This window comes from Onychostruthus taczanowskii, unplaced genomic scaffold, assembly GCF_017590055.1.
Source record: "Onychostruthus taczanowskii isolate IOZ18803 unplaced genomic scaffold, ASM1759005v1 scaffold107, whole genome shotgun sequence".
Classification (NCBI taxonomy): domain Eukaryota; kingdom Metazoa; phylum Chordata; class Aves; order Passeriformes; family Passeridae; genus Onychostruthus; species Onychostruthus taczanowskii.
This window is the reverse complement of record NW_024497297.1, coordinates 865,066-884,497: the sequence shown is the minus strand read 5'-3', so window position 1 is coordinate 884,497 and position 19,432 is coordinate 865,066. Positions and strand designations below refer to the sequence as shown.

The following is a 19,432-nucleotide window of genomic DNA, read 5'->3' as shown; positions in this document are numbered from 1 at the left end:
CATCACATCCACTCCTGAACAACCATCATATTCCAGTTCCTGCTTCCCCCTCCCCTCACTTGCTGCGAGCATGCTGATCACCCACACACCTCTCACAGCAAGAGCTCCTCTCCAAGGACTACTGTGGATAAATCCGCCCTCCTGCCTGCCAGGACAGGCTGAAACCTCAGGTCAGGATGTCAGCAGCTGCCCAGGGACACAGACAGACACACAGACAGACCATTCCCCCTATCTATGCTGACACATTGCAAGCCCACTTCTAATGCATCTTGGAAGGTGGTGGAGCCATCAGACGCTGCAAGCTCCCTCCTTGGCAGGGCTTTTACAGTCAGGGCATAGTGTGCCAGCTGTCTGATCCCTGATTCCGGTGCTCTCACACTCCAGGAGCAGCTCCACAGTGCAGCCTTTGCTGGGCTCTGAAGCAGAAATAGCACTGTGCCAGACAGAGGTCACCCGCAGCTCCCGCTGCTCCCAGGGAGCTGCTGCAGCAGCCACAGCCCAGCCCCTCCAGGAAATGAGACACAGAGGCAGGCAGGGTCATAAAGAAACAAAACCAGAGACAAATGGGGCTAGGCAAGGAGCAGCTTGGAGTTAAAACCATTGCTCAGAGCAAAGCTGGTGTGGGACTTCCCAGCTGGCAATACCAGGCTGACCTCAGGGCAGGAAAAGGGTGGTTGTTGAAAACCACCTTTGATTTCTCCTTCCTCACCTGCTTGCTGCAGCAGACATCCAGGTACAGCCATGGCACTGGCACTCTGCTGAGGTGGGGGCATCTGTGACCTGCCCAGACAGGGCAGGAGGGAGAATGAACAAACCCAAGAGCTCCAGGATCTTCCTGCACATGAGATTTTCGCAGCACAATTCTCAGACCCCCATGTACCAGCCCTGCAGCATCCCTGGAAGCAAACCAGCTTCTGCAGTGCCTGGGTCAGGTGGGACCTGACACATCCACCATGAGGAACCCATCCCCAACCTCCCCATGCCAGGAGGTGCAGAAGAGTCTCCTCCTGCAATTTTCCATCCCAATATGTTGTGCAATGATCCATCAATGGCATCTCTGAATGGGCTGGAGACTGATTTGGGAAGTCAGCAGAGGCAAACAGCACAAGCCCTAAAACTTCACCTATCCCCACGCTACTCCTGGGCCCAAGGCCATTTCCCCCAGCTCGCAACTGGGGCTCTCATTCATCTCCAGCCTAACCTGCAGCCACAGCCATGGCCCCAACAGCATGGGGTCCAAAAACCTGATCCCATTTCATGTGCAAGTCCCTCTGGGCAATGGAGACCAGAGCAAATGCAGAAGCAGCTTGCAGGAAGGCACTTTGCTGAGTAGAAGTGCACTGAAAGGACAATCCCCTGGGCTGGAGACCTCCTGGTGCCATTCAAGGAGAACGGCACATTTGGGATTTCAAGCTCTTTTGTCACATTTCCCTAAAATAAATAATAAAAACTCTTACAGCAAGAGACACAGCTGAGAAATTGGTATGCTTTAATACTTGGCTGGTCACCTGGAGGATTTGATCTAATTAAAATCTCTGAACCATGGAGCTTTTGCCAAGGAGCAGCTCTGGAGGTGAGGGAGCCTTCCTGGCTGGTGGGTGTGCCGCTCGCTTCTCAATGCTCCTGTTGCTCTGTCTCTGCTATCAATGGTCCTGGCTTCATGCTAACAAAAAAAAGCTTGTCTGAAGGTTTGGAAAACTCAGCAGAGAGCTGTACAAATTACACTGTCAAGCCCAGGGAAAAGCAGCCTGAACAAAATAAACACAATGAGACAGACAGTGGAGCGCTCGCATGGGAAATTCAGCCGTGCTAATCTGTTAATGGAGACAGGATGGTGGCATCTGCAACAAAATTCACTGAAACGGGAGTCTGAGGCTGGGCCAGAGCTGAGCCAGCCTATGGTGACATCCCATAATGCTGCACTGATGAGATTAACCAGCCCCTATCCCAGGTGAGGAACAGCCACAGGCTACAGGGACTCAATACAGGCCCATGCAGCTTCCCAAAAGAGACCCACGTGTGCTGAACAGCCCCAGTTTGCCCTGGGGGGCCCAGCCTGGCTGTGGGGTCACAGCACATCCCCTCCAGATGTGGCCCTTGCTGCACATCTGAGCTCCTTGTGCCTCCCAGCCATGCTGCCACATTTGTGCATTTTCACCGGCAACTCCTGGCATGGAAGCAGTTTCTACTTTGCAGATGAAGGAGTTTTTCAAGAGTACTCTCTGCTAAGAGACACCCTTGTTCCACTCCTCCTAGGACGACCCCAAGTGCACAAATTTAGGAGAGACTTCTCAAAGTTTTTGCAGACTGCACATGCAATGGGTGTGGGAAGACTGAAAAGCAGCAACACAGCCCTGAGGCGACAGCAGCTCTGGAGTTAGGTGGGAACTTACAATAAGGCAGCAAAATTAGATTTAAATTAGAAAATAAAAAGAAAGCAAGCCAAGTGGTGCGGAGGGACCTGAGGACTTGGAGGCACAGAGCAGGGCAGGCAGGCAAATGCCCTCATCTCTACTGCTCTGACAAGGACACACAGAGAATATTTATTGCATGGCCTGCTTGTTGCAGAAACTGCATGAGACCTTGGGAAAGAATGGCTGACCTCCTCTCCTGGGCATCCTGCTGAAGCCAGGTGGGGAAGGACCAAGCAGGGTGTGGAAGGGAGTGAGATGGAGGGGCTGCCCCTGCCTGGCTGCTGGCACAGCGCTCCTCCTGCCCTGGCACCTCCCCAGGCACAGGGAGCCGAGGCTGCAGAGCTGAGCTCTGATGAAAGCCCGGTGCTGGTGCAAAGGCATGATAATCACCGGGCTAGACGGGGCTTAATGGGTCTCTTCTCTGCTCAGATTCAGCGCTCTGCGGTGCCGCCTGGGAAATCAAAGCCGGGGATCAAAGTCTGCAAGTCTGTGAAACAGCCTAAAAAATTTAGTGTAGTCTATTTAGCTTGTGCTGTAACCTGAGGTTCAGAAACAGGCAGCGAGGCAGCATTGCTTACCTTGCCCTCCCCCTCTTTCCCTTTCCCTCCCTGGTTTTCAGTCTGAAATCTGTTAATGGAGAAAACAACAGCAAACCAACAGGACTGAAGTGTGCCTTGTCTGGCTCCTGGGGCTCTCAGACCCTCACAGCTGGGTCACAGTTTGACAGGCAATGGAAAAGGTCATTTCCATGAGCCCTGAAAACAAAGCAACACAAGGGTCACACTTGAAAAGGCCAATGACTTCTTCATCCTTCTCAGTGTTTGGAGGGTTTCTGACAGCTCTTGTAAGCACAGACATGTTAAAATTATTTGACAAATAATAGATAGAGAGATAAAACAGATCATTATAGTGTCAGTAATTCCAGCCCAAACTAGAGCTGTAAATCTGAGACTGAACAAGGGCAGAAAAGAGAGGCAGGGTGATCAGCAGCTCGTTAATACTTGCATGACTGAATTTCACATTGCAGGTTGAAGAATAAATAAATAAAAAAAAAAGCATTCAAACAGTTCAAGTGAGAAGCGACACATAAGGAGAACACGGCTTCCTTCCCCACTCCAAGCTCTGGCTATGAACTATCCCTGTGGGAAATGACCATGGAGCAGCTGCAGTGAGCCAGATGGCTCTGAATCCATGACTTCCCAGGTATCCACATCTCCCTCCAAACTTCCTAGCTTCCTTCCTAAGAGGAGGATAACTGGGACAACTCCATATCAATAGCCCTGCAGCCTCCTCGCCCTCCAAAATGATACCCTGGCTCTGCCAGTAAACGACACCTAAGCACAGGATGGGTGAATCCCTCACAAAACACACATTTAACTGAGGCTTTCCACAGTCCCAGGCTATGGAAAAGGACATTTGCATGCACAATATGAGATACAGGATAATAATAAAATAACCCCAATGCCACCAAGGTTGCCTGTGAGTGTTGGAGGGAGAAGGAGGAGGGATGAGGCACAGTCACCCCCAAGGGCCACATGCAGCAGAACTGGCCTAAAAATCCTCTTCTCCAAGCACCAGCTCAGACCTGAGTTTATCACAGACAAAGGCCTTCAGAGATACGACTTAAGGAGATTAAAAACCACACAGAAAAATGGAGCCCTAAGTCGTTACACTGATCAAAATACAGCAGAGAAGAAAGCAGGGGTGAGGGGGGAAAACCTGACAAAAGGAAAACTAGGTTTCAATAGGCAACACAATACAACAATTTCATATGGAAGATGTGAAACATGAAAGAGATGTTAGATGTTCAAAAGCCCAGAATATAGGAGAGATATAAAAAAATCCCCAAGAAGATGAAAATCTTCACTTCAATGCAATGCTGCCTTCTCACTTTCTACCAAGCCAGGCGCTCGCTGCCGTGGCGGGGGAGCAGCGGCATCCCTGGGAGAGCACCACGGCTGCCTGTGACATCCTGGATTACAGGGACACAGCACGGCTTTTAATGAGCAATTAGGTTAGGGAGTATTTGTTGCTAAGAGGAGAACAGAACTGCAGAGAAGAAATTGGAGCTGAGTATGTGGCTCTGTGGTTCTGATGGGCTGGTGTGATACTCAAAGCTGGGATCATGAATCATCCCAGAGACGCAGGAACAACGTGGAAGGCACCTGGAGAAAGTTGGGGGAACCTTGGCTTGGCTTCCAACCACGTATCTGTGTCCCAGGCAAGAGAGAGGCAAGCTTCCTGTGAGCCCTCCAGCATCCCCTCTGAAAGCAGGAGGGCTGTTACATCCCATTAGAGAACCCCAGGCTCCCTGGGAGCACAGTGACATCGGGTTTAACTGGAGCACGCTGCTCCCAGCCACATCGCGGATGTGGGAATTACCTTCTGCGAGCTCCTGGGCCTTTGCAGTCACAACGCTGAGCTGGAAGTGCAGAGCTTGGTGTGGTCAGGAGCCACTGGGAGCCCTGAACCCACTGGGAGCCCTGCAGGATGGAGACACAGCTCACCTGAGCCCAGGCAGGGCAAGTTTAGTGTTTAAAACAGGAAAAAATCCCAGGAGCTGTGATGCCCTAACACAGTGTAACAGATGGGTAATTAGATATATACAAAGAGCTGTAAAAGAAAGTAATTAAATTAAAATACAGAATAACAAATCTGCTGCAGCAAGACACCTTGCAGGGCCGCAGAAAGCCCTTGCAGCTGTGACCCAACATTCCAGGCATGGCATGCAGGAGCTGGAGCACTTGTATGTGTCAGCAGAATCAAAGAGGTGTCCAAAGCACAGAGAAAACAATGGGAACACAGGGCCTGAGTCCCCTCCTCTTCCTCACCTCTCTAGGGAGCAGAGTAGAGTGAATACCAGCTCTGGCAGTAAAATCTCAGGTGCCAGAACAAAACCAATCACACCAGATTGTTCTGCTGAACACACACAAACAAACTGACTGTCTCTATTTATAGAAATAAGGAAAAATGGTCCCACAAAAACAGATAGGAAATCACACACAGCCCCAAAGCGAGCCCAGGCAGGAATCTCACTGCCCCAGCAGGAGTGAGGCCTCCAAGGACACCCTCAGAGCCCTTTTCTCCTGACCCTTGGCTTTGCCAGCTCTGAGCTGTATTTCAGTGCCAGCATGAGCCCCTGGTTCCAAGGACACCAGCACTGTCACTGACCCTCACTGGGCTGCTCCAGGGGGAATCTGTCCCTGGAGCTCCCACAGACACCCGGGCAAGTAGGGGGTGCAGCTTCAAGAGCCTGAGCTGACAGCTCAGATTCTATGGGTTTAATCAACAACCCACAGACTATTTTATGATAAAATACAGAGGTTTGGGGATTTTCAGGATGACTGCCACCGCCATGTCAGCCCATCAAGGTCAGCCTGACTTCTCTGTTCTGATGGTGAAGGATGGGCTGTGCAGGCCACTCGGAGGGCTTGTCACCCCTCTGTGACACAAGGGCTGGACTGGGTGACTCGTGTCCCACCTGCAGTGGTCACAGGAGCGGCATGAGCTCTCTTCCAGCTCAGTGTGGTGAATGATTGATCCTTTAGGTAGGTACAGGCAAGCGCTCCACAGTGCATGGAGAAAGGCATCCCAGGAAATCCCCCCAGTGTTCAATCACCCAAACTGATGCTTTGTTTCTGAGGATAAATCAACCTTATGGCTCTATCTGCCACACTTACAAAACACTCCTCATGGATTCCTGAAAGCCTGGTATTTACTGTAGGTCAGACAGGGACCGGTGCCGAGGGATGGGCTGTGCTTCATCAGAGGCTACATTAATAAAAATGAGGAGATGCTTTCCAAGTGTGAGCAGAACTCATTTATTTCTGTGCCATTTTAGCCAGAGCCCTCAAAAATTGTGATGATTTCTTTTTTAAAAAATCCCAACACAGCAAGAAACAAGAACAATAGTGCAGGATTAATACCATGGCCTCGAGCTCATCCCATGTTGTTCATCGCAGAGCCTTCAAAGCACCCCCTGATTTATAGACGGGGAGACTGAAATGCTCCCAGAAGCGTTGGCAGCCGCCTCAGGGTGCGAGTGTGAGTGCTGGCTCCTGCCTCCCTGCTCCTCCTCTTCCTCACATTCCTGTTCTCTGCATGCCTCCACCCACCTGGCTCCAGATCTGATGGTGACAGAACACCCAAGGTCCTTCCCAGCCCTTTGCTGCTGCTGCAGGACCCCTAGTGAGCCCCTCAGACCCCGCGGTGGGGCAGCTTTGCACAGAATTCTCCCCCCGAGCACGCTGAATCACTGTGGGCATCATTTCAGGCGCACCAAGTCACTCGGATATTTCAACAAAACCTATTCACACGCCTTAGGTGAGATGAAAACACTGCAAAAAGCTGTCTGAAAGCACCACAAGAGCCTCGCTCTGAACGCTTCCGCTCTCCGGTGCCGATGTGACACATCCCACTAATCATCCTGAGAGATGCTAAAGGCGGCCCGAGGCTGAGCCCTTCCATTGTTACTCGCTTTGTTTGCTTGCTCATTTGAGCTGATTTTTCTTTAAGACAAGTGCTAATAATATCAAAAACCCGAGGAAGCCTTTGCCTGGCGCGTTCCTGCTGGGAATGCCAGCGGAGCGCAGGCACTCCGCAGCTCTTTCCGAGACACAAAGTGAAGTGTGAGAACAGGCATTTCACTCCTCTCCCTTGCAGCAGCAGCTCGGCGCAGCTCTGTCCTATTTTAACCCTGCCATCTGCTCGCAGCTCCTCCCGTCCCCGGGCAGGCAGAGCTGCTCCGAGCGGAGCCTCCCTCCGCTCACACCCGCCCGGTGCCGGCCGTGCCCCGCCGCAGCCGGGTACCACGGCGGGAGGGAGGCGATGCTCCTTAAACACCCATCCACTCATCGCTCCCCAGCCTCATCCCGGCCCGTCCCACTTCTTGGCAGGCCAGGGAAGATGCTGGATCCACCCCACTGCCGTGTCACTCTGGCTCTTCCTGATCCCAGCGGGTTTAATGGTGCTATTAGAATCGTTTTAGTCGATAAAAGTAGATTTGTTTCACTGAGTCATGACTCAAAACCAAGACTTTGCTCCATTTACAAAAGCAAATCACCATCTCGCAAATGCCAAGCACAGATTTCAGCTCCAAAAGTGAAGTCTGGGGAATGTTTCCAGCCAGAGGGAGAATGGAAAACTGCATCTGCAAAAGCTAGGAAACATTTTTCTCATTTATCTTGTTTTGATAAACATAGAGGATATCCTGTGGAATACCAGCTCCTGAAGAAACCTGATGAACTCATTCTACATCAAGCAATTTAATCATGGATTAATAGAGGGGAGAGCAACAGCAGGAGATGCCACAGGACCAGGGACTGCAATAAAACCCACGGATAATTCCAACCAGTTCCTAGGTGGGAAGCCCTCGAGGAAAACTTGGGAGCCACAGAAAGCACCAGCAATTCTTTCTGCTTTCTGATTCATCCCTACTCACCCACCCACATGCCACAGCAGAGGAGGCTGTAACTGCTACATTTAGGATGACATTTAAAAATCAAGGTTGTGCTGCTGATGGTCATTAAAAATCCCACAGCATTTTTCAGAAACAAGTGGGTACTCACATCAGTGTCCCTGCCAAGTATCAGCACAACAGTCATTTTTTCTAGCAACTTCAGTTAAAAGATAAAAGAAAATTGTGCCCACCTATAATTACTGTTATTACCATTGGTTTTTAAACATTCACTATATACCTTTACATTTCCTAAATACAAATTAAGAAGAAAACATTTCCCCAAACTTTTCCAAGTGTCAGATTCTTCTCTTTTAACATCAGACAGCTACAATTAAGACATCCAGCCCATAAAAGCTGCCTGGACTCCCTCAATAACATGTCCTGACCTGCGGTCTGCATGTCCCTGGAGACCCTGTGCCTGTTTTTCCATGGGACATGCCCTCCCTGGCTAGCCCAGAGAAGCAAATCCACTGCCCAGAGCTTTAGGGTCACTCTAAAGGGGGCTGCATCTGTTCTGAAAAGCATCTGAGGAATTCAAGGTCAGCAGTAGCAAGCAGAAAAGATGATTTGTCTAAGGGGAGATGGGGCTGCCTTTGACTCCTGCCTTAGCTGGAATGATTTGCCAGCTGGAGGATTCCCTGTCCCGGGTGGATAGCCAGCTCAGGTGGACACTCGTGTAGGAGCACTGCAGCTGGGTGACACAGATCCCATCTTCAGAGAGAGGATGAAGGAAACACCTATGAATGCCTGAATCAAGCTCTCAAAGAGCCAAGGTGATCAAGGTAGTTAATAAAATACAGGAATAACTAAAAGGATTCATATGCAGGTGTAAGAAACAAGGCCATGGCAGGTACCAGAGCTGAACTGGGTGTCAGGAAGAGTGGGAGCAGGGAGAGGAGCACTTCCAGAAGGGAAGATTCTGCATAAAAGATGCAGTGGTATAAGATAATTATGCAGAAGGAAGAGAATGTCAGCAGTGTGCCTTACACCAGTGATGGATGGAGAGAGCAGATACCTTGACAAAGAAAGCCAACATGCTATTTAAGATTTAATGACCCTGAAGGCAAAGACAAAAAGCCCTCCTTTGCCACAGTGGAGAAAGGAGTGGACAGAAAGCCTCAGTCTGGCAAGGGAAGGGTTAGGAAAAGCACAAAAGATCATGAGATGAACAACATCTCTGCAAGAGGGAGCATTCCAACACCAGGCTCTGCCAGGCAGGAGAGAAGGGCTCCATCCCTAGGGCAAAAGAAAGCTCCAAGAGCTGAGCGTGGTTGTGGAAGCCGAGCTGCCTGCATCCCGGAACAGCTTGAAGGTGAAAGAGGAAGTGGGTTCAATTCATTCCACACTCTGGAACTGTGGAAAGACATACGCCAGGCAAATGTGAGTTGTGATGATCACTTCCCACTGCTAGACTCCGCTAGGAGGGGATGGGGAGGTGACACAACCAGGAGTTCACACATGTGCTGTGAAGGCGCAGGAGGAGCCAGGGCTTGCCAGTAATTGCTGGGGTGTAAAAGCCAGGCTGACTGCAGCCTCATAAACAAACCTGGCTGTGCCTCCCCATGGCTCGGCTGCCCACGGGGTCTGCCAGGGCCAGAGTGCACACCACAGGGATGTCAGCCCTGGGGAGACCGGGTGCTGCCTCTGCTTTCAGAAGCTTCAGGAAATCACTTCAGAAATCACTGGTCCCGCACCAATGCTTCCTGCCCAGATGGATGGCCGTGGCTCCATGTGGGAGCAGCCTGTGCTGAGCTGGGGCAGAGCATCTCCGTGCAGAGGTCCATCAGCAGAACTCAGACTGAGCCCAGGCCATGCACACCAGGGAGGTGGCCATGGCCTCCAGCAGACCACACAAACCCTGCATAAGGGGCTGAGAAGCCACCTGCTGTGTGATGAGTGAGGACACGAGTGCATCGTGCTCCTCTGGCCAGCCCCTGGGGTGTGACAGGCTGGCCTCTTCCCAAGCCAAGCTGCCGCTGCCTCCCGCTGACAGCATCCACGTCTGATTTGTGCAATGACATCAGCGCCCACAAACATCCTGCCTGCTCCTGCTGCTGCCCTTACTCACATCCTGCCCTTCCTGCTCCCCCAGCAGCAAGGACACCAGCCTGCCACCAGGCCTCACTCTGGGCTGGCTCCCCCCTCACCCCACAGCTTGTGGCACCAGCACAGCACAGTGACACCTTCCCCACACTGGGCAATGCAGAGTCCAGGTGACAGCATTTGTGGGTGATGTCTGGAAACCATCACCCCGTGGTGAAAGACTATCACAATGACCTACCTCCTTCCCATTTTCTGCCTATTGTGCAAAAGCAAGAAAAATCCTCTGCTTGATCTCAATCAGCCATTTTTAAGTTCCACAGTGGATAGCAGCTATTCCATGGATTCTCCTCTGCTCTGGAGATACGGTGAAAGAGGTGGAGTGGAGAATGGAATGCTCTGAGGAAACCTCAGAGACCCTTCCACTGCCTAGAGGGCTCCAGGAGAACTGGGGAGAGACTTTGGACTAGGGCCTGGAGTGACAGGGCAAGGGGGAATGGCTTCACACTGACAGGGGCAGGGTTAGATGGGATATTGGGAAGAAAATGAGACCCTTGCACAAGGTGCCCAGAGAGGCTGTGGCTGGATCCCTGGATCCCTGGAAGTGTCCCACGCCAGGTTGGACACTAGGGCTTGGAGTAGCCTGGGATAGTGGATGGTGTCCCTGCCCATGGCAGGGGGTGGGATGGAATGGGCTTTAAGGTCCCTTCCAGCCCAAACCATTCTGGGATTCTGTGATTCTCCTCTCCCAGGAGGGCTGACTGCCCAGAGGAGCTGGAGACAGACCAGTTCTCATGTTGGGCAGCATGACTTGGACAGGCTTGGTTTAAGTCCATCCTGCAGAACCATTATGTTCAGTTCCAATTCCCTCTCTTTTCTATGTGTTCACTGTGAATTCCCCAAATGTAGCACAATCTTTCAGCATTCCTGCCATGGGATGAATCTGGGCAGGTTCCTGGGCCTCACTCACTGCTCCCTGTTTGTGTCCTTCACGCTGTGCTGTGACAGCCCGTGCCACAGGATGCCTTGGACAATCTGGGCCACACATTTATGGCCATGGACCTCTGTGTTTCACAGCACAAATTTGGGAGCCCACAGCTGACCATGGACACATCACTCATTCTTGAAATGTAGGCCACAAAGCTACTTTAGTTCTGTTTTTGCTTGTAAATCAAGGGCTTACATATGTAATTGGCCCAGCCTTAAGAGCAAACAACAGCAGTGGTAGCACCGTGCCAGCAATTATTCATGCCTGTAATAAATGGCTGTAAAATTGAAAGCCAGCCTTTAAAAATCTGGCTCCTCACTGCACAAACAACAAAAACTCATTTGCAGGGCTTGGCCAGGGGAGTTTTTAATTTGGGGGGAGAGATTGAGGTGGGTGAGGATGTATTTTTTCTTTTTTCCTTCTCTAAAAACACCATTCATGCCCACGTTTAGGACACGGATTACCCTGGCTACGTTTCAGCAGTGTGGAATAAACCCAGTGGGAGGCACAGGGGACAAATCTGCTCTCTGCATTCCAAAACTAGGGCCCTGGGAGCAGGCACAGCTGATCCCCATCCCCTGGCACGTGGGAACAGTGAATTGTTTGCAGCCCTTCCTGTCTCCATGCTGAGCCAGCAGCGAGCCTGCAGATGAGCCACCATCCCTGGGGATGACACAGCCCCTGGCCCTCCAGCTCCAGCAAACCCCATGCTGCTGTTCCACACCAGGACAGGGATGCTGAGCCTTGCACAGGTCCTACCAGTTAACAAGAGCATCCTAGCTGATAAATCACTCCTCAGGGTCAAGGAGCAAACATCCCTCTGCCTCTTGTGCCCTCTTTAACCAACCGTGGCTGCCACGCAGCGCTCTTGGACTTGCAGGAGCAAAGGTGTGATGAGATCATTCCTTCTGCTGTGCACATTTCTCACCCACAACGCCAGAGCAACCCCTTCTCTTCTAGCAACTCCTCAGAGCAACTCTTCTAGCAAGTGGCTGAAAATCTCCTTGGTGGTGCTGAGCAATGGCACCAGAGGAATGAGCAGAAACTGATCCCTGCTCCCTCAATACTCACCAGGCATGAGCAGATTTTTCCCACTCCAGCAGCAAATGACAGTAGCAGGGACCTTCCACATGCTCTGGAATCCCCAAGATTAGAAGGTCTGAGGCACTGACAGACTTCCTTACTGTTTTACAACCTCCTTTGGCATTTCTGGTTGGCTTCCTCCTGCTTTAAGCAGTGGCAGAGCACGAATGGAAGAGCTCTGTGAGGACTGCTCTCCCTCTCTGCTGTGGAAAGCTTCCCTCGTCAGAAATCCCCTCTAACTACCAAGTTTCAGTTTCTTCTGAAGGAAGCCGCATTCATCACAGTTCAGAAGGGACCTTTTGGCCTAATCCCCACTAGAAAAACTGCCAAACTGATCCTCCCATCACACAATTAGCAGCCACGGAGACTTTGCTACACCGGGCGCTGCGACGCTGCTATGACAACAGGAACGGGAGCCTCGTTAAGGGTCTCATGGAGAGGGATAACGAGCAAGCACGGCTCGAGAGGAGGCAGGAATCAATGGGAGCTGTTGATACCGGCGCGTTTTGCTGCATCGGGCCAGGTACTCGGGAGCCCTGGAAGCCTGACTCGCGTTGTTACGGCACGGTCGCCGCGAGTACAACTTCTGAGGACAGGCAGATTCCTGGGGAGTAGAGATGAATATTCATGAAGGAGCTCGGTTTGGGAGAGGAAATGAATCAAGTGTGACAAATGCCGCCTATTAGGAAAAGAGGGTGGCGTCTATTTTTAGTGGAGTTAAGCAAACATTAAAGCTCACTCTCTAAGAACTCCAAATAATACCACTCCCTGCTCTGCCTCCCCATCGGCAGATAAGAATTTAGCAGCACGTTCCCACCAGCCAAAACCCGCTCGCCTCAACAGAACTTTTCCGATTTAGCCCCCGTGAGTGTTTTATAAAAATACAAGTTTTAATCTCTCATCTGCATAGGAAGATGTAACGGCTTCCACCAGGATTTATTCCCCCCCCCAGCATCATAAGGCTTGAAGGAACCTTTTTAAGACGGAAGAAAACGCTGCATTGAAATCTCCTAAAAGAGCACTCACGCGGAGCTGTAATCACTTCAGATGCACAGAATTATCAGGAGGAGAAAATTCATCTCACTTAGAATCAAGCCCCAATTTGAAGCAGAAAGGAAGAGGCTTGGTTTGCCACTGTGCCAAGCACTCAGACTTTTCACTGAAGTCAAAGAAGCTACAGCTGCTCTGAGCCATTGAAAATCATGCCCAGAATCTCTAGCGAAACTTGTTTGCAGAGATGGCAGCAGGCTGATAAGGATGTTGACTATTCCAAATAGGCCCATGTTATTTTATATTTTTAGAGATACTCAGCCTGCCTATTATTATTATTAAGCAGAGGTGGAGTATTTACTGCCCTTTTCTAGAAATCTGTACAAATGGTGCTTTTCAGCAGGCTCCTCTGTTCTTGTGGTGAACATTCCTTCTTTTATTTTTCAGGCTTATTAATGTCCAATTAAGGAAGACAACAATGAGAGGATAGTGCCTAACAAAAACACCACCATGCCCACAAAGCTACTTGAGAGACCTTCATCCCATAAGATAAACTGCTCCCCAGCCAAGATTATGACCAGAGCATTTGGAAAGCAGTAGGACATGGGTGGTCCTAACAGTGAGCACTTGGAAGACCCCTGGGTGGGATGGGGGGGGGGGGGGGGGACATGGGTCAGGAGTGAAGGACCCTTGGCACAAACTCTCCAGGCTCAGTCAGGCTCTGCTGGCTCCTCCATACACCAAGGGCCAACTCTTCAAGGCAAATGCCCAAACTCCTCCATGCAGCACCACATGGCCTCTGTCACCTCTCCTGTAGAGCATCAAACACAGTCTTAGCATGGGTCTAAAAAGCAGCTTCTCTGAAATTAGACATGTCAAGTGTTTATTATCAATACCAGTCTCTGGCACCAACAGCAGTGAGACACATCCTTTCCCAGACCATCCAAACTCTGGGAAATCCTCTATGGCTTTGGGATCACCGGTGGTATCCCTCCCTGAGGTCCCCTCCTTGGCCTTTCTGTCCTGAGTCCCCCTCAGCTTTCAGGTCACAAGCTCCTCTCCCATGTGGAGGGGAAGACACCCATGGCTAACAAATTGTGACTTGTACCTGGGGCAGCCTGCATGCCCAGCACAGCTGGGACCCTCCCAGGACAACAACCAGCACACAGAGCTGTGCATACATCACCTCCTGGTGCTCAGCAGGGCCATTTGTCAGGGCAGTTGGGCCCGGAGTCCTTTGGAGAGCACATCTCCGTCCCTCACCATGCCAACCCTCAGCAACTGTTGCCATGGTTATTTCATTGGAGTGCTTTTCATCAAGGAGATGCTGCAACTGCTGAATTGTCTCTTGCAAGAGTTGTATAGGAATAACTAGCTGATAAGTAGGAATAACGGGTTCAGACTGCCCACGGAAGCCAGCGATCCCAATTATTTTTGTTTTGATCCTGCCTTTCTTTTGGTCTCCGCCAGGCTCAGGTTTAAAGCGGGGGTTAGAGATAAGCAGCAGAGAAGGAACGCTTCCTGATGGGAAACGCACTTGGCTCTGTCAGGAGATTAAAGGTCTCTCCTCACACAAAGCCTCTGCTTTTCAATCAACCCTAAATAGGCTCTAACAAGGCACAGCAATCAACCAGGCAACATATATCCATCCTCACCTGTCGGCTTGGGGCGAGGAACGAGATGTATTTCCCGGTTCCATCATGCTAATTGTTAATCAAGATATTATCGGCGCAGCCCCAAAGCCTTCATCAGTAGGGCAGTGACGGGTGTCCTGGCTCTGCCGCCCGGGGCAGGCCCACGGCTCTGCCGGGGCTCGTGGTGAGGCGGCTGCCTCCCAGACCCACTTTCAGCATTACAGAACGCAGGAACAAAGCCTGCTCTGGAGAGCCAGGACCGTTTTGTTTAGTCCCCATTGAAAGCTCTGGGTAATGATGGATCTGCTCTTCCCCCGCTGGTGGGGTCCCACAGCGCAGGCCGTTAGGCTTTGAGAGACAGAAATGCCTTTTTCTGCTCTCTGCTGTCCTTGGCACAGGGTTTGGGTAGGGAGGTGCTACCTCAGCCCTGGAGAACAGTGCAGCTGGAGGAGAGGCACATGGAGCCCACTGCAGCCTGCACAGCCACCAGTGTCACACAAATCCCAGCCTGTGACAGTGGAGGGGACGCCCAAAGAACAGGACCCTCCCCACAGAGGGATGCAAAAGAGCAGGGGAAGATCTCAGCTTCGTTCACAGGAATGAGCCCAGGGGCAAACAAAATCTATTAGATTTTTCTTTCGTGCTTTTTGCAGGGCATCAGGCCCAGCATCACCAGCCAGGTAAGGGAGAGGATTGTCCTACTCTGTTCTGCATTGTGGAGTGGCCTCACCTTGAGTTCTGAGACAGTTTTGGGTGCCATAATATCAGAGAGATCTGAAGCTGTTCCAGAGTGTCCAGAGGAGGGGCCGGGGCTGGGAAGGCTCTGGAGGAGCCACCCAAGGAGGGCTGTGGGCACTGGGCTGGTTCAGCTGCAGCAGAGGAGCCGAGGGCACAGCTCAGGGAAGGAGGGAGCGGCTGCAGGGGGAGCTTTGGGATGGACACCAGGGAAAGGTTCTTCCCCCAGAGGGTGCTGGCACTGCCCAGGCTCCCCAGGGAATGGGCACGGCCCGAGGCTGCCAGAGCTCCAGGAGCCTTTGGACAGCGCTGCCAGGGATGCACAGGGGGGATTGTTGGGGTGTCTGTGCAGGGCCAGGAGCTGGACTGGATGACCCCAGTGAGTCCCTTAAACTCAAGATATTCTGATTCCAGATGCAAGCCAAGCACACCTCACACCTGGAGCTGGGCAAACACTCTGTGCTGTGCCGTGGAGAGCACTTGGCAGAGACACAGGGTTTGACAGGGTGTCTGCCTGGTAGAGACACCTGAACTGGAGCCCCCAGGCTGGTGCCAGCCCTGCTCCCTGGGCTGAGCTCCCCTCCCTGCGCTGGCACAGGCAGATGTGGCTGCAGACAGCCACAGCGCCCGGCAGTGCCCGGACACTCTGCAACCACCCACGAGGGATGGGTTCTTCCTGGAGAGCACTCCGTAGTTCTGGAACAGCCACAGGCTAAAGACAAAGAAGTGAATGTGGATGATGTGACCCCAGAGAGATCAGGATTCAGCCATTCTCAAGGTACCAGGACAACTTCGCAAATTCCAGCTGAAATAGCTGGATTTAAAGAAATTAAATTTGTCAGTTCATTAGTGTGTAACATAAGAATGAAAAAGGCATTTCTAATTCCTGATCCGCTAATCCACAATCCGCCAATCTGCAATCCCCAGAGTCCCCAGGGAAAGAAAAGAAAATCCACAGAAGCCTCATAGTATCTTTCCATGACTTCTGGCCAGCTCCTTCAGAGAGAGCTGAGCTACAGAGCCTTCTTCCCTGTACAAAACTCACCTCAGCAAACCTGCTGCCATCCCAGGGGGGCTCAGGGATAACAAAAATCAAACTGCACTTGTTGGAGTGAGCGAACATGGATGTTTGGTGAGGTGCTGGGTATGATGTCCTAGGAGTTAGCTTAGCTCCCCACAATCTGCAGGATCCGCTCATTTCCAGCAGTGCTCCCACTCATCAGGACAATTAGCAAGGTCCCAGTCACCTTCTTAACTGGGAGGGCTGCTACTGCACCACAGGAAGGGATGCTGGTGCCTGTGAAAAGACTGTCCTGGCTGCATTTTGGAGATGCACTCTGTACCTTCTTCCCAGCTGATGGCCCCATGGATGCAGCTTGTTTTCCAGTTTGTCCCAGCAAAACCAGTTCAGTGCGACACACACCTGCCAAGCACACATAGCTGTGGGCCACCAGCCACGTCCACACCTTAAACCATCATCTCCACAGCCAATTTCAACTTCCCACGCCAAATCCTTCCTTAAATTATTGTCAACACTCAGCTCCATTCAGCTACCTCAGGGGGAGGCACCCACAGGCCTCTCTTTGGCACGTGGGCCATGGCACCACAGCCTGTGCACAGAGGCCAGACCAGCAGTGAGCACCAGGTGGGAAACTGGGAATCCCCTGGGGCTGCCACCACTGCCCTTGCCTCTTGTATTTGCAGGCACCCCCATGGCAGGGAGGAATGATGCATCTGGCTCCATGTTCTCAGAAGGCTAATTTATTACTTTATTATACTATATTATATTAAAGAATACTATACTAAAGAATACAGAAAGGATATTTACTGAATGCTAAAAAGATAGTAATGAAAACTTGTGACTCTCTCCAGAGTCCCGACACAGCTTGGCACTGATGGGCCAAAGAGTCAAAACAACTCACACCAGAATCCAGTGAAACAATCACCTGTGGGTAAACAATCTCCAAACACATTCCACACATGAGCACAACACAGGAGAAGCAAATAAGATAAGAATTGTTTTCCTTTTCTCTGAGGCTTCTCAGCTTCCCAGGAGAAAAATCCTGGGTGAAGGGATTTTTTCAGAGAATGTGAATGCCACAATTGCCCACCCCCCTTCATGCCCTCCCCAAACAGAAGTGCTGACATAGCTCCAGAACAGATCTCAATCTGCCTTTGCAAACCAAATGCTTTCACTTGCTGCATCTCTCCAGCTCCAGAGCTGCTCAGGACTTGCTGACCATGAAAGCACCACCATGAGCAGTAAAGCCAGTGTGCACAGGGAGGACTGGCTCCCAAAACATGATGGAGAACTCTCCTTTCTGCAACACCTTTTCCTCCTCTTATCCAGCAGAAAATGCTGTAAATGTCAGTGGCTACAGATCCCAGAAATGTCCACTAATGCTGAAGCCACCACACATAACACTGCCTGGTGTTTCTTCATTATTCCCTTGCCTCTCACAGGCAAGGATAAGAAACCTGAGGAAACTGTGCAGGTCACACATGGAGCAGGAACCCAGAGCAGAGCCCAAATCCCCATGCCAATCCCATGGCTCCACATTCCCAAGTTTTTCTGAGCGTGCCTCAAAACGTTCCCCTGCTCCCTGCTCAGCTCTCTGTGCAGGGACACAGGAGCCATCATGCCCAGCTGTGGGAGGCTTGAGGCAGAAATAGCAGCTACCAAGTACATAATCCTCACAAGGACCCTGACATGCCACCATCCCTCCCTTCCCCTGACCCACACCTGGGCCACCCTGCCCTCCTCCAGCCACAGGTCCCCCACTGGGAGAGGACAGCTCGGGGCTGGCTCTGCCAGGTGACATCTATATGTCTCCCTCTGAGCTCTTCTGAATTGATCCCTAGGTGCTGCCAGGGTAGGACCAAGCCCTGACTCCACAGCACTCTTGAAGGTTTCAATTAATCATAAAGCCAATTCCATTTTGGGCTCCATCTGTCTTTATTCCTTCCAGGGACTAATAATGCCACACTGTGTGTTTTCACACACTAGCTGAACTGAAATTAAGACAGATTTCAATATGAAGTACCTGAGAAGAAAATGCATATTTAAAAAAGAAATCTCAGAGTTGTTACTGTTCTCAGCTTGGAAAAACACCTTGTTAAGTAAAAGCAGCGGGGTGTTAATTTGGAAAACAACTCAGGTGAGCTCCTGCTCATTGCAAGACATGCTGACAAACTAAAATCATATTTAGGGGCTTTTATGACAAAGTATGTATGGAAATATAACACGACCTGCTTCCAGAAGGAGAGGAGGAACATGCAGAGGAGCTCACACAGGTTCCCATGTGCAGCCTTCGAGCAGAGGGATGCTGGCAGCAGACACCCTGCTGCACCAGGCATGGACCAGCACCCAGAAACCCTCTCCAACCCTCCCTGTTGCAGTGACAGAAATAGATAAAACCCAAGGACCCTTATGGTTCATCGTGTATAGCAGGTTTGAGTTGCTCAAGGCTTCGGGAAGCCTCATTTACCTGTCAGCACACTGTTAGCACCTGGGTTTTGTGTTCCTTCCTCTGCAATCCCCCCACGGGGCCTTTCCAGCCAGCCAGGCCTGCATGTCCACTTCAATAAGGCAATTCCCATGTTGATCTGCGGAGTTATACAAAACAACAGCCCTAATATTGATCTCAGCAGATGCAGCTAAGGATTAATGACCTGTCCTTTGGAACTGGCACTGCAGGGCTGTGCCCCCATTGTCCCCTGGCTGTCAGTCTGGCAGCACCAGCACATCCCCTCCCTCCTCACCCACATGGAGGTGTTGTCCCACATGGTGACAGCTGAGGCTGGGATGCCCAAAGCCAGCTTCAGGATGATTAACAGAAGGGAACAGTTATGGTGTGCCCCGGGAGGGAATAACTGAGGGAATCATGACTGTGGGGAGGAGCAGTGACAGGACGTTCAGCATGACCCATATTTTGCCTGGGCTCTGGCTAGCACCACCTCACTGCAGGAAGAGCCCTTCCTCTCTCCCATCCCCTGTGTTCAAGGCATTCAGGAAAAAAGGAGAGACAGTCTGAAAAAGACGTTTGCAAGAAATTATACTATCTGCTCTGCGTTGAATTCATAAGAGAGA

At 51.2% G+C, this 19,432-nt stretch overlaps 1 protein-coding gene across 1 annotated transcript in view; it reads right to left on the bottom strand.

The window, feature by feature from the left end:
• Positions 1-19,432, bottom strand: part of SIL1 (SIL1 nucleotide exchange factor) — a 94,060-nt gene that overhangs the window by 5,327 nt on the left and 69,301 nt on the right. The window lies entirely within an intron of this gene.